Source organism: Dermacentor silvarum, chromosome 6, assembly GCF_013339745.2.
Source record: "Dermacentor silvarum isolate Dsil-2018 chromosome 6, BIME_Dsil_1.4, whole genome shotgun sequence".
NCBI lineage: Eukaryota > Metazoa > Arthropoda > Arachnida > Ixodida > Ixodidae > Dermacentor > Dermacentor silvarum.
The window spans coordinates 185,784,802-185,797,666 of record NC_051159.1 but is presented as its reverse complement, the minus strand read 5'-3'; the positions used below and the strand labels follow the sequence as shown (position 1 = coordinate 185,797,666).

Below are 12,865 nucleotides of genomic sequence, written 5' to 3'. Positions count from 1 at the left end.
AACAAGGTGAGAGCAGGAGCCAACGTTTCGACAAGTGGACTTGTCTTCTTTAAGGCGACATATGCTCTCCTCTATCGGCACAGTATATATAGGTAGGGTTCTTCTAAAGGAGAGAGAAGGTAAGGCGGGTGGGTGAGGTAACGAGCGAGAGTGTGTTAGCGGCGAGGGTGTAGAATTGAAAAGCAAGATAATGCGCTACTGATAGTGGGTGGAGGAGTTTGAAGCAGCGCCGTGTGTTAGCAGGTTGATGTGTCATGGAAGGTTCCTCTTTGCATGGAAGGGGCCTGGACGACGGGAAGGCGGGTGGGGGCGGTATCTGCTCCGCTGGAGGCCAGTGAACTATCGTGTCTGACAGGGAGGACAAAGGTAGCGGCAGAAAAAAGGTGCTCGTGGAAAAGAAAAAAAAAATGGGGAGGGGGGGGGGGGGCAAATATATACTTTAAAGAACGAAATGAATGAGTGAAAGCAAAGGCAGGTTGGAATGTTATTGACAATTGAATAATGAAAAAAAAAACTACTCAATGAAAAACAACTAAGTGCTGTTGCCTAAACTTTTAAGTTTAGCATAGCGAATAGATTCTAAAGCTCCCTTTGAAACGTCCATGCCTATTGGTTGCAATGTCTTGAACTTATGGATGAGGCACGATTCTCTATATTTTCGGTCTCGCGCAGAACGGAAATTTGACTGTAGTATGTAGAGTTTAAGTTCATCAAAGTTATGACCTGGTTGTTGAAATGTTCGGCGACGGCTTTGGGAAGCTTTCTAGCTGTGTCTGCGCGATGTCCATTTAACCTGATGTTCATTGATTGTCCCGTCTCGCCGATATATTGCTTCTTGCAGAAGGAACACTCAAGCATATAAATTACATCGGAGCTAGTGCAAGTAAAGCTAGCTTTCACTTCGTGTGTGTAGCTATTTGCGGTGATTTTAATTTTACAGTCACTTTGAAGGTGCTTGCAGGTTTTGCACCTGGGGCGAGAACATACTTTTATTACAGGGGAATGATGTTGGCTTACTTTTGCATGCACTAACAGGTCTATCAAGTTTCTGTTGCGGCGATAGGTAACCCTTGGTACATCCGGGAAGGCTTTTCTCAGACGCTCGTTACTTGATAATATTGGGTGGTATTTCCGTAGGATGTTGTTTATGTTTGGGAGGGCATTAGAATATTTTGTTATAAAGGCTGGTGGTCTATCAGATTCTGGTGTAGGTTGTTGCTTAGCTAATGCCGACTGCCTCTTTAATCTTGACGTGACGTCATAAGCCTGGTCGAGAGGAATTTGTGGATGGTTTCGTTCCGCTAGCGTTACTTTCAGGTCACTTAGGTAGTGGATATAATCGATGTCTTCGCTACAGATTCTTCTTATTCGTTTCGGTCGTCCGACAAAAATTCCTCGCTTGCAGTGTCGCGGGTGATGACTGGTGTAGTCTAAATACTGCTGGATATCCGCAGGCTTCCGGTAAAGGGTTGTTCTCAGTTTTCCATTTTCTATGTAAATCATCGTGTCGAGGAAGTTGATCTGACTAGGAGAGTGGTGAGCAGTAAACTTAATATTCGGGTGAAAGCGGTTGAAATGGCTGATTAGGTCGGTTAGCGCGTTTGTACCGTGTTCCCATACTATGAACATGTCGTAAATGTAACGCAGGTAGGTGTGCGGTTTTAAAGGGTATGATTCTATCAGGTTTGCTCCAAGCTGTGCCATGAAAATGTTGGCATACGTGGGAGCGAATGGTGTTCCCATGCTTGTGCCGAAAGTTTGTAGGTAGTGAATAGAATCGAATTCGAAATAGTTGAGCGTAAGAACTAACTCGAGAAGTGACAGGTAAACTTCGGGAGCGTGCGCTTGAGGATTGATTGCGAGGGACTTTGACACAGCTTGAATTCCTTCTCTCATGGGTGTGTTAGAGTAAAGAGCAGAAACTTCTAAAGTTGCTAGAATAGCGCGCTCGGAGAGGATTTGGTTAGCGTTAATCAAGTCGATAATTCGAAGGAAGCAGGGCTTATCTTGAACAAAAGATGGTAGGGTGGTTGAGATGTTTGACAGATGGTGATTTAAGAATTTAGATAGTGACTCGGTAGGTGTGTTGTTAGTTGACACTATGGGCCTGTCTTGGATTTCTGCTGTAAATATTTCTTCTACGGGAACCTTATGTATTTTAGGAAGAAGGTAAAAGCGGTCGGCTTCTTTGTTATTGGACCTCATGAAGCGATATTCAGAATGGGTGATTAGTTCTTGGAATAGGAGCTGCGCTCAGTTGTTTGAAGGCTTCATTTTTGTACTTTAATATGTTAATATGGGCCAGATTACGATACTGCCGCCTTTGTCTGCTCGTTTTAGTACAACATCCTTTCTTTCCGCGAGTTCTTTAAGAGTTTTGTTTTCAGCGGGGGGCAAATTTTTGCGCTTGAGGCACTGCCACGTTGACTCTAGAATTTCCTTTGAGATTAGTTTTATGTATAGATCAAGGTCTGGACATTGTTCGGCATCCGGTGTCCACGTGCTAGGTGGTCTCAGAGAGTTTTTATGATATTTTCTTACGTCGGGCCTATCGAAAAAGAATTCTTTGATGCGCATGCGTCTTGAAAACTCTGTTATATCTTTGTGGAGTTCATACTCATTTACTGCGTTGTTCGTGGGACAAAACGTTAGACCACGTTTGAGGAGATCAACTTCATCGGGATATAAACTCTGTGATAAGTCTACTACGTTGCTGCAGTGCTCTGGATGCTCGCTCGTATTACTATCGGAGGAGCTATGTGCTGTAGGGGTCATAGTAGTTTTCTTAGGTGGATCTACGGCTCCATTACCTTTGTGTTGGTATTTATCTAGTAGGTTTTCCTCCCTAGTTTCGAAGAACTGTTCAAGTTCTCTTTTTTCCGGTTCAGATAAATTGATGCTGTCGAGCTGATTAGTAATTATCGCAAGTTGTTCGCGGCAGTGTTCTTCGAGTATATCAACTAAAGAGAGCGACGCGTTTTCCAGGACAGCATTCCACTTCAATAATAGCCTGGAGGGTAAAGAGCCAAGGGCACATCTACCCTTAGTTCTAAGGCCTCTTGGGATTTTCCTGTGTTTTATGCGGCTAGCGTAGGTTTTCAGGTGAAATCTCTAATTTGTCTGTTTGGCGGCGAGTTCACGCGATTGGAGGAAAGAGCGAGATTTGTTGTTGTGTGTGCTATCTGTAGTGCGTGGTAGTCATTTCTGTTTCGCTCGGGCAGACCTCCGGGGCGAAACATCTTTAGGTTGTATCTTTTTACTCTTTGTTGGTTTGTCGAGGCCTGCACCTGTGTCTGTCTGTGTATCTGTCTGCTTATTAGTGTATGTATACCTGTTTGCGTGAAGGCTTCGCGGGTGGTTATGGGCGTCCCTATGAGCAGGTGTTGTTCAGGTGGTGTTGGTTCGGCGTCCACCGTTTGTGTAGATGCTTCTTGGGTTCTAGCTTCGGCGGAGTGAGCGGAGCGAGTGCATGCAAAAGTAAGCCAAAAACATTCCCCCGTAATAAAAACATGTTCTTGCCCCAGGTGCAAAAACTGCAAGCACCTTCAAAGTGATATTAAAATTAAAAGCACCGCAAACAGCTACACCCACGAAGTGAAAACTAGCTTTTCTTGCACTAGCTCCGATGTTATTTATTTATTTATTTATTTATTTATTTATTTATTTATTTATTTATTTATTTATTTATTTATTTATTTATTTATTTATTTATTTATTTATTTAATATACCTTATAGGCCCATTTAGGGGCATTGGGTAAGGGGGGATACAAAGTAAGTGTTACAAGAGGAGTAAAAAATATAAACATTAATACAGGCAGTCACAAGATAGGTAAAGCAAGGTTCAAAAAATGTTTGACTAGGCTAAGCTTTAGACAGCTTGAACACAGTAATATACTCATACACACAAAGAATAAAAAAAAAAAAATACAAGTATGAAAAACAGGGAAGGAAAGCAGGCCTCCTTATACAATGTTTCTGCAGGAGGCTTTGCAGTTCTTCGCGAAAGGCGTCACGATTTGTTAAGCACGCAACGTTATCAGGAGGACTGTTCCATACGGGTATGACACGTGGCAGTGCTGATGCGTTAAATGACAGTGTATTGCCAAATATGCGCATGAAACTATGGCTAGTGTTAAGGCGACGTGACGTGCGTGCTGGTACTTCAAAGGGCAACACATGAGGTCGATTACCATGAACGTTTCTATGGAAAAGGAAAAGAATACTAATCGTGCGACGAGTTTCAAGTGGCTGGAGCGCAATATCTGCTTTAATCTTAGTTACGCTGCAAGTTCTGTCGTAGTTACTTGTGATGAAGCGCGATGCTCTGTTTTGAATTGATTCTAGCATATCAAGTACATAATTATGATGTGGTGACCATACTGATGATGCGAATTCTAATTGTGTGCGAACAAAAGTCTGATATGCTAATTTGCGAACTGTAGCAGGGGATTTACGCAAGTTCCGTCGGAGATAACCCAGAGTTTTTTGAAGCCTTGGCGCAGATAGCTGCTATGTGTGTACTTCAGGAAAGATTAGTTGTAAGTTGAATGCCAAGGTACTTATAGGACGATGTCAGAGGTGTTATTTAGAACGTAAGAAAAGCGAGAGTTTGAATGTTTTCGCGAGAAGGACATAACTTTACATTTGTCTGAGTTCAGGGTCGTCTGCCTTGTACTGCACCAGAAACTGGCAAGGTTAAGGTCATTCTGCAATAATAAATGGTCATCAGGTGTTCTTATCGTACGGTATAAAAATGGAATCGTCTCCAAAAACCCTTATCTGCGATGATATGTTTTGTGAAAGGTCATTAATGAAAATTAAGAAAAATAAGAGGACCAAGGACACTGCCTTGCGGTACGCCAGATATAACGTCAGAAATAAGCAATGAGTGGTTATTAACAACAGTGAACTGTTGCTTCAAGGAGAGAAACTTTCGGATCCAAGATAAAGTTAATGAATCCAGTCGGAGCGCGGATAATTTTGAGATGAGGCGACAATGAGCGACACAATCAAATGCTTTCGAAATATATAAGAATACACAGCCAATCTGTTGTTTGTTATTCATGCTGGAATGTAATTCTGTTGTATGTGTATGTATGCATGTTAATGAGATGGGACGGTAATTTCGTGGAGAGTACTTGTTATCACCTTGAATAACAGGGATAGCCTTTGCAATTTTGCAGTTCAGGGGTAGTTCGCCAGATGATAGGGATTGCCTAAAAATATGACACAAAATTTGGTTTGAAATTGTAACGGTATTTTGTAGTATTTTTGAGTTGATATTGTCTATACCGGAAGATGTGAATAATTTCAGCTTATTTATTAAAGACTAAATGCCATCTGCTGTAATATCAATTGGTTTCATAAAAGGATATTCAAAGTCGGGAACTACGGGAACAGTGGAACAGTCTTCCTGTATAAAAACAGACGTGAAAAAATTGTTAAGCGCTACCGGACAATCAGCGTCAGACAAAGGGCTTTCACTATCATCATGTAGCACAATATTGCGGACAGTGTTACCTGGTGATATAACTCGCCAGAATTTTCTGGGGTTATTGATTAGAACAGATGGCAGGTCACGTGAGCAATATTTGTCTTTGGCTGCGCATAGCTCTTTGCATTAAGATTTTAGAAAGTCACTGTATGCCGCTCAAGATGAAGCTTGATTGTCCCTTCTGGCCGCCCCATACAGACGCTTCTTTTTGTTTCTTAATGTTCGAAGGCGCTTAGTAAACCAAGGATTAGCCCTGTCATTTGCTATAACAATTTTTAGCACGTAATTTTCTACCAGTGCTGTTAATTCTTGCTTAAAAAGTTCCCAGCTGTCGTTTACCGATCTTGAATTAAAGAATGGCAGAAATTCTTCACTAAGAAAGACAGCCAATTCAGCATTAATATTTTTATAGTTGGCCCTATTGTAATTTCTAATGCTTTTAGTCTGAACCCGATAGAAAGTTTGTGGAATATTAATGTCTAATTGAAGAAGTTTGCGATCGCTCAAGCCATAAATGTAAGCAATAGGCCTGGCGGTATCAGGTGCGGTAGTTAGTACTCAATCTAAGATGTTGGGACTGCGGGTGTGTTGATCGACTGTCTGGGTTAGATTGTAATCTAGTGTCAAGCTAATAAATTCAGCGGAGGATCGGCAGGATGATGACAGATTTGGCCAATCAATAAGTGGAAAATTAAAGTTGCCCAGGAGATAAACAACAGCCGTGGAACATTGTTGAGTAGGACATGTAATGCTTTCACGCAGTACATCGAGAAACGAGTGGTCAGCGTCGGGCGGCCGATAACATGCACCCACTAGAACACGGGTAGAGGCTGTTGCGCATGCGACCCAAACTATTTCAGCAAGGGAATTTGTGTCTACGAGAAAGGATGAAATTCAGGTTTTTTTATCAATCAGGACACCACCACCCCTCTTCCCACTACGGTCATGCCTGTAAATGTTATATTTGTTACTGTTGGGAAGAACTTCTTCATTATTGATGTCGGTGCGCAACCAAGTCTCAGTTAAAGCTACAATATCGGGATCACCATCTTCCAAATAGGCACTCAATGCATCGAACTTGTTTAGTAGGCTGTGAATGTTCATGTAAGATAACGACAGCGGTGACGTTAGGGAAGACTGCGATTTCTTAGCTATACCAGCAAATGTTGCCTTTTTTTAGCTACGGGATTGACGGCACAACTGTGTCAGTTGCCGCCATAAACATAGGTGGTGTCATTAATACGAACCTTATCAATTGTAAGTTTGAAAGGGTATTTCTTGTTTTGGCAAATTCAATTAATTTTTTGCTAGCTTGCTTTGTGGATAAAGAAAAATCTTCACGTATCGAATACTCAGTACCTTTTAGGTTGTGCGCAAGTGCGAGGATATTCTGCTTGTCTTTAAAAAGGGCGAATCGTGCTGTGATGGGCCGACGTTTCTCAGAAGAAAAGCGTCCCAATCTATGCACGCGCTCAAACTGTGCGTTCGCCATGATAAGGCCAAGCTGTTCAGAGCAAAACGTCATTATTTTTGTTCAGATGCAGCCCAGTTTCCGCCTTGTTCATCATCAATACCGAGAAACAGTACATTACATCGTCGCATTCTGTTATCTGTATCATCACATCTTGAAGTGAGGAAGTGAAGTTGATCGCATAAGCTGCGTAACTCGTTATTTGGCTCCGAGTTTTGAACACTATTGAGAGATGCAACCGTGTTTTCGAGTGCATCTATCCTTCCAGCTAAGCAATTTACTCTGGCATCTGTGGCTTCTTGCCGTTCCCTGACACCTTTCAGCTCATTTAGGGTAGCTGACTGTCCCGTTTTGGGCCCGGGTTTTGTTCAACATCCCCAGCAAGTAGAATCAACCAGCTACTTATGGAAGAACATGCGCTCGACAAGAGTGATGACACCAGGCACAATTTATCTGAAAGCACTTCGGGGCACAACACCTCAATGAGGCAGTAGTTATCAGTCTTTAGACATGAAGCGCCAAGGCGGTAACTGACCTGTTAATACAGCAGCGGTGAGTGCCCCATATCGGCGTAGGTGTCGTGCCCAAAGCGAGCCGTGACCAGACGCTGCTTATATCCCTTGTCGAGCTCAACGATGATAGCGGTGCAGGATCCAGGTTGCCAGCCCATTCAATGAAAGCGTTCCGAGTCTAGCGGGTTGAACAAGGATACAGGCGGTGATAAGAGTAGAGCACTTGAAGGCAGGGGCCAACATCCAGTGGACGAAGGACGGACGCCACATAGAACGGTAGCCTGTAAATACAGCGGCGTTAAGTGCCCCATATCGGCGTAGGTGTCGTGCCCAAAGCGAGCCGTGACCAGACGCTGCTTATATCCCTTGTCGAGCTCAACGATGATAGCGGTGCAGGATCCAGGTTGCCAGCCCATTCAATGAAAGCGTTCCGAGTCTAGTGGGTTGAACAAGGATACAGGCGGTGATAAGAGTAGAGCACTTGAAGGCAGGGGCCAACATCCAGTGGACGAAGGACGGACGCCACATAGAACGGTAGCCTGTAAATACAGCAGCGTTAAGTGCCCCATATCGGCGTAGGTGTCGTGCCCAAAGCGAGCCGTGACCAGACGCTGCTTATATCCCTTGTCGAGCTCAACGATGATAGCGGTGCAGGATCCAGGTTGCCAGCCCATTCAATGAAAGCGTTCCGAGTCTAGCGGGTTGAACAAGGATACAGGCGGTGATAAGAGTAGAGCACTTGAAGGCAGGGGCCAACATCCAGTGGACGAAGGACGGACGCCACATAGAACGGTAGCCTGTAAATACAGCAGCGTTAAGTGCCCCATATCGGCGTAGGTGTCGTGCTCAAAGCGAGCCGTGACCAGACGCTGCTTATATCCCTTGTCGAGCTCAACGATGATAGCGGTGCAGGATCCAGGTTGCCAGCCCATTCAATGAAAGCGTTCCGAGTCTAGCGGGTTGAACAAGGATACAGGCGGTGATAAGAGTAGAGCACTTGAAGGCAGGGGAGGGACGCTCCGGTCGCCGAGCAGTGTGGACGTGTCCGCGTCGTGCTCCGACAATCTTGCCTATGCTTGGTGTTACAAGCCTGGATACGTGATCCAAAGTATGCACATCGGATTCCGCTAACTGTGCTGTATCTGTGAATATCGGTCTCGCCAGGTAGGACCGCTTTTTTTGCCATTTTACGGGACTTCTTACTCCGACCTCGTGTGGGAACGCCGGCTTTCGCCGGCGGTCGCGGAGGGAGCGTCCGTGCGTGCCGAGCGCGCCGGGCGTTCGCCGAACGCGCCGGGCGTCTGCCGAACGTGCCGGGACTCTGCCGAGCTTCGCGCACGTCATGCCATACACCGCAGAAGGGGAAACGATTGCGCCGGCGGTCCTTCAGGGGGCCGAATGGAAGACAATCGTCAGCAAGAGGCATGAAGAATTCTACCAACGCGAGCGCCGGGAGGCCGCGGAGCGCCGTGCCCTCAACGCGCTCCTACAACCGACCGACTCAGCGAGTTCGCCCGCTGACAAGGCACACAACAACGGCAAGTACGTCATCAGTCGGAAAAAGACAACCGAGAGACAGAAGAGGCCGCCCATCCCACGCCTACCACGTGACGACCGCAAGATTGTCGTCAGACCGCGTAATTTAAATTTACGCACTATTCCCCCCGGCATACTGCTGGCGACGGTGTGCGCGCAACTGAATCTCCCGATGCCAGTGATCAGGAACGAAGACCAGCTACGGATTAACCCGTACAACAACACTTTTACCATCAGTACCCCGAGTGACGAACGCGCCCAACTCTACCTGAACCTCCCCGGTATCCGCATCAACGATGTGGATCACTCAGTCATGGCCTACCTCCCGGCTCCCGACAACGCCGTACGCGGAGTCATCTATGGAGCGTTGGGAGACGAGTCGGCGGAAGAGATTATTGAACTATGCACCATCGAGAACCCGAAACTCCAGATTCTATCTGCGAGGCGAATGGGACAATCCAGGGCCATGGTGATCACCTTTGCCAGCACAAAGCTCCCAAGAATCGTCAAATTCCAGTGTATGCCCTTCAACTGCTTTCCCTTCAGGGAGAGAGTGGAAACGTGCTATAACTGCAGAAGAACCGGTCATAGAGCCGACGTCTGCTATCAACCCCAAACGCAGCGGTGTCGCCGTTGCGGAGAAGAGCACCCACCACCACCGGAGGGAGAACTGCCCAGCTGTGAAGCACGCTGCATCATATGCGACGGCGTGCACGCCACAGGCAGCCGTAACTGTAAGCAACGTTTCATTACTAAACCCAAGAAGGACCTGCCTTCTTTACCCCCACCGACTACGACGAGCAACAGATACCTACTTCTATCGTCAGATGACGACGATGAAGATGAAAAAGACTACAGGGATCACTCGGAAAAGAAGGAGAAATCTAGGAGCCACCGCTCAAGAACCCGACGACGATCTGCCAGCCGAGGGCACAGCTCCAGCCGATCCAGGGACAGATCAGCCTCCTTCCCGCCCCTTGAAGAAATGAAGAAAGGCGGCAGTAACCAATCCGGCGGCAGAAGCGGCAACAGTAAGACAAGCAACAGCCACGACAACAAGTCTGAGAAGACCTCGAGGTCAAGAAGCACCAGCTCCAAGAAAGCGGACAAACAGGTGAGCTGGGCAGCTAGGGCCTCTCACGCTCACGCGAGGGAACGCGAGCTTCTGGAGTATAAGGCTATAAACAAAAAACTGCTCGACACTATCGCGCAAATGCAAAAAGCCAAGGTGGAAAAGGCCGAGAACCAAAATTCCCCGCCTAAATTCGCCTCTTTAAGCCGCCCCCCCGCCACCCCAGTAGCGAAACTGCCCTGTGCCTCCACATCTCTCCCGTCTACCAGCGGGGTGACAACCAACATGGAAACGGATGCTAATCGAGGTACTCAAAAAAGACAGTCCTCAGAAAGCATTGATACCGCCGCTAAAAAACTAGCTGAAACCTCTAGCGAGGGCGAGCCGGTGCCCAGGTCTAAGTTCCAGGTAACGTCCAAGGCTCTAGAGCGCATCAATGCGCGCCTAGATAAACACGACCAAGAAATCAACGCGCTTAAAGCAGCTTTCAACCTTTTCACTGACCAAACCACTCAACGCTTCAATAGCATAGACCAGCGCTTTGAGTGCATAGACCAACGCTTTGACCACCTGGACCAACGCTTTGAGCGCATTGAGCAACAGCTGCAGCTAATCCTGCAAAGTTTAGCACCGCACAACCCTCGCCAACATGGCGCCGCAACCTCAGCGCCTTAGAATTTGGCAGTGGAATTGCAGGGGCTACAAAAACAAACGTAGTGACCTGCTATTCCGAGTCCAACACGCCGCCAACAAGCCAGATGTAATCGCACTTCAAGAAGCTACCTTACCCGCCCGTCTCGCAGGCTACACCTCTTTTATACCCGCGAATGCGGATCCACAAGGAGGTAGTCGTCTGGTCGCGGTAACTCTAGTCCAGAGAAACATCGCGGCCATACAACACGAATTTGATCACACGTCGGTCACGCACACGATGATAGAAATTCCGCCACGGAAGAAGGGTGATGGAAATGTCTTCATTCTTAATATATATACTCCACCCAGCGATCGCACTTGCGCCATATCAGGCTTAGTCCGTAAAGCGGTCAAGCTCGCCGACAAAGCGCCGTTACTCATAGTTGGAGACTTCAACGCGCCACATCCTGCCTGGGGGTACAGAAAGGCCCAATATAAAGGTACAGTCCTTTGGCAAACCATACAGGATCTAGGTCTAACTACACTCAATGACATAGGCACCCCTACCAGAATAGGAAACAGCATAACTGCAGATACAACCCCAGATCTCACACTCACCAAGAACGTACTTACGGCCACGTGGGTAAACACTGGGCTCACAATGGGTAGCGACCACTACCTGCTCGAAACGATAGTGGAAACAGCACCATTCAAACCACCGCCACCTAAAGCCAGAATCACCAATTGGGATAATTTCCGCAAAGCCAGGGATAGTAAGGCTCCGATTGACATCGAGGACCTAAGTGATTGGACCCGCGAGCTTAAACAGGACGTACAAAGCCACACCGCAGTTACGGAAGCGGTGAATGAGCAACACACGACTGACCCCAAGTTAAAGCACTTGTGGGAGGCGCATCTAGGGCTGCAAAAGCGATGGAAGTCTCAGAAACACAACCGCAAACTCAGGAAACGAATAGCCGAACTAGAAAAGCAAATTGCAGAATACGCCGCGGAGTTGGAAAGACAGCAATGGGGACAGGTATGTGATCGGGTCAACGGTCAGCTAGGCAACCGGAATACTTGGTTCTTGCTTAGACATCTCCTTGACCCTACGCAGTCCAAGTCAGCCCAGCGAAACAAATTCATTCAGATCGTGCATCAACACGAGGGCACTGCGGATGCATCCGACGCCCAATCCGTACCCGTGGTATGAAGGTGAGGAAAACCCGGAATTAGACCAGGAATTCAGTATAGCAGAGACATGCCACGCCCTCGGGCAACTTAAAACCACGTCAGCAGCTGGCCCCGATGGTGTGACTAACAAAACCCTTAGAAATCTCGACTTTACGTCGGTTACGGCCCTTACTAACCTAATCAACACCTATTGGGAGAAAGGGGATATTCCGCAAGAATGGAGACACGCCAGAATCATCTTCATCCCAAAACCAGGCAAAAAGATGAACATTGAAAATCTCAGACCAATCTCCCTTACGTCGTGCCTAGGCAAGCTCATGGAGCACATGGTCTTAAACAGGCTCAAGGCGTACGTGGAAGACAACAATCTTCTCCCAAACGAAATGATAGGCTTCAGACCGCATCTCTCCACACAGGACATCATGCTCCTCATTAGCGAAGAAATCATCCCACGTAGCAGCTGTGTCAGGGCAGTCCTGGGCTTAGATCTGAACAAAGCCTTCGACAATGTCACGCATGAAAGTATACTTACCAACTTTTCCCAAATTAATCCGGGCCCCAGAACATACAACTACGTCCGATCTTTTTTAATGGATAGAACGGCCGAGATCTCGGCTGGCGGCACAAACTCAGATCCCATCAACATGGGTGACCGCGGAACCCCACAGGGCTCCGTGCTCTCACCCTTCCTCTTCAACCTGGCCCTGATAAACCTGCCGGCTAAACTAAGAACTGTACCTAATCTCAGGTTCACCTTATATGCGGATGACATCACCCTATGGACTACCAAAGGGCGAGATAGCGACATAGAAGATACCCTGCAAAGAGCAGTCGATATTATAGAACCCCATGTAGAAACCTTGGGCCTTAGCTGCTCACAACCTAAATCCGAGTTACTGGTCAAGCGTGACATCCCAAGAGGCAAAAAAGCAACTGACTACCCCATCCCGGA

The 12,865-nt window shown here is 46.8% G+C and overlaps 1 protein-coding gene across 1 annotated transcript in view; it reads right to left on the bottom strand.

The window, feature by feature from the left end:
- Positions 1-12,865, bottom strand: part of LOC119456541 (uncharacterized) — a 491,108-nt gene that overhangs the window by 73,068 nt on the left and 405,175 nt on the right. The gene's annotated exons all lie outside the window — the stretch shown is intronic.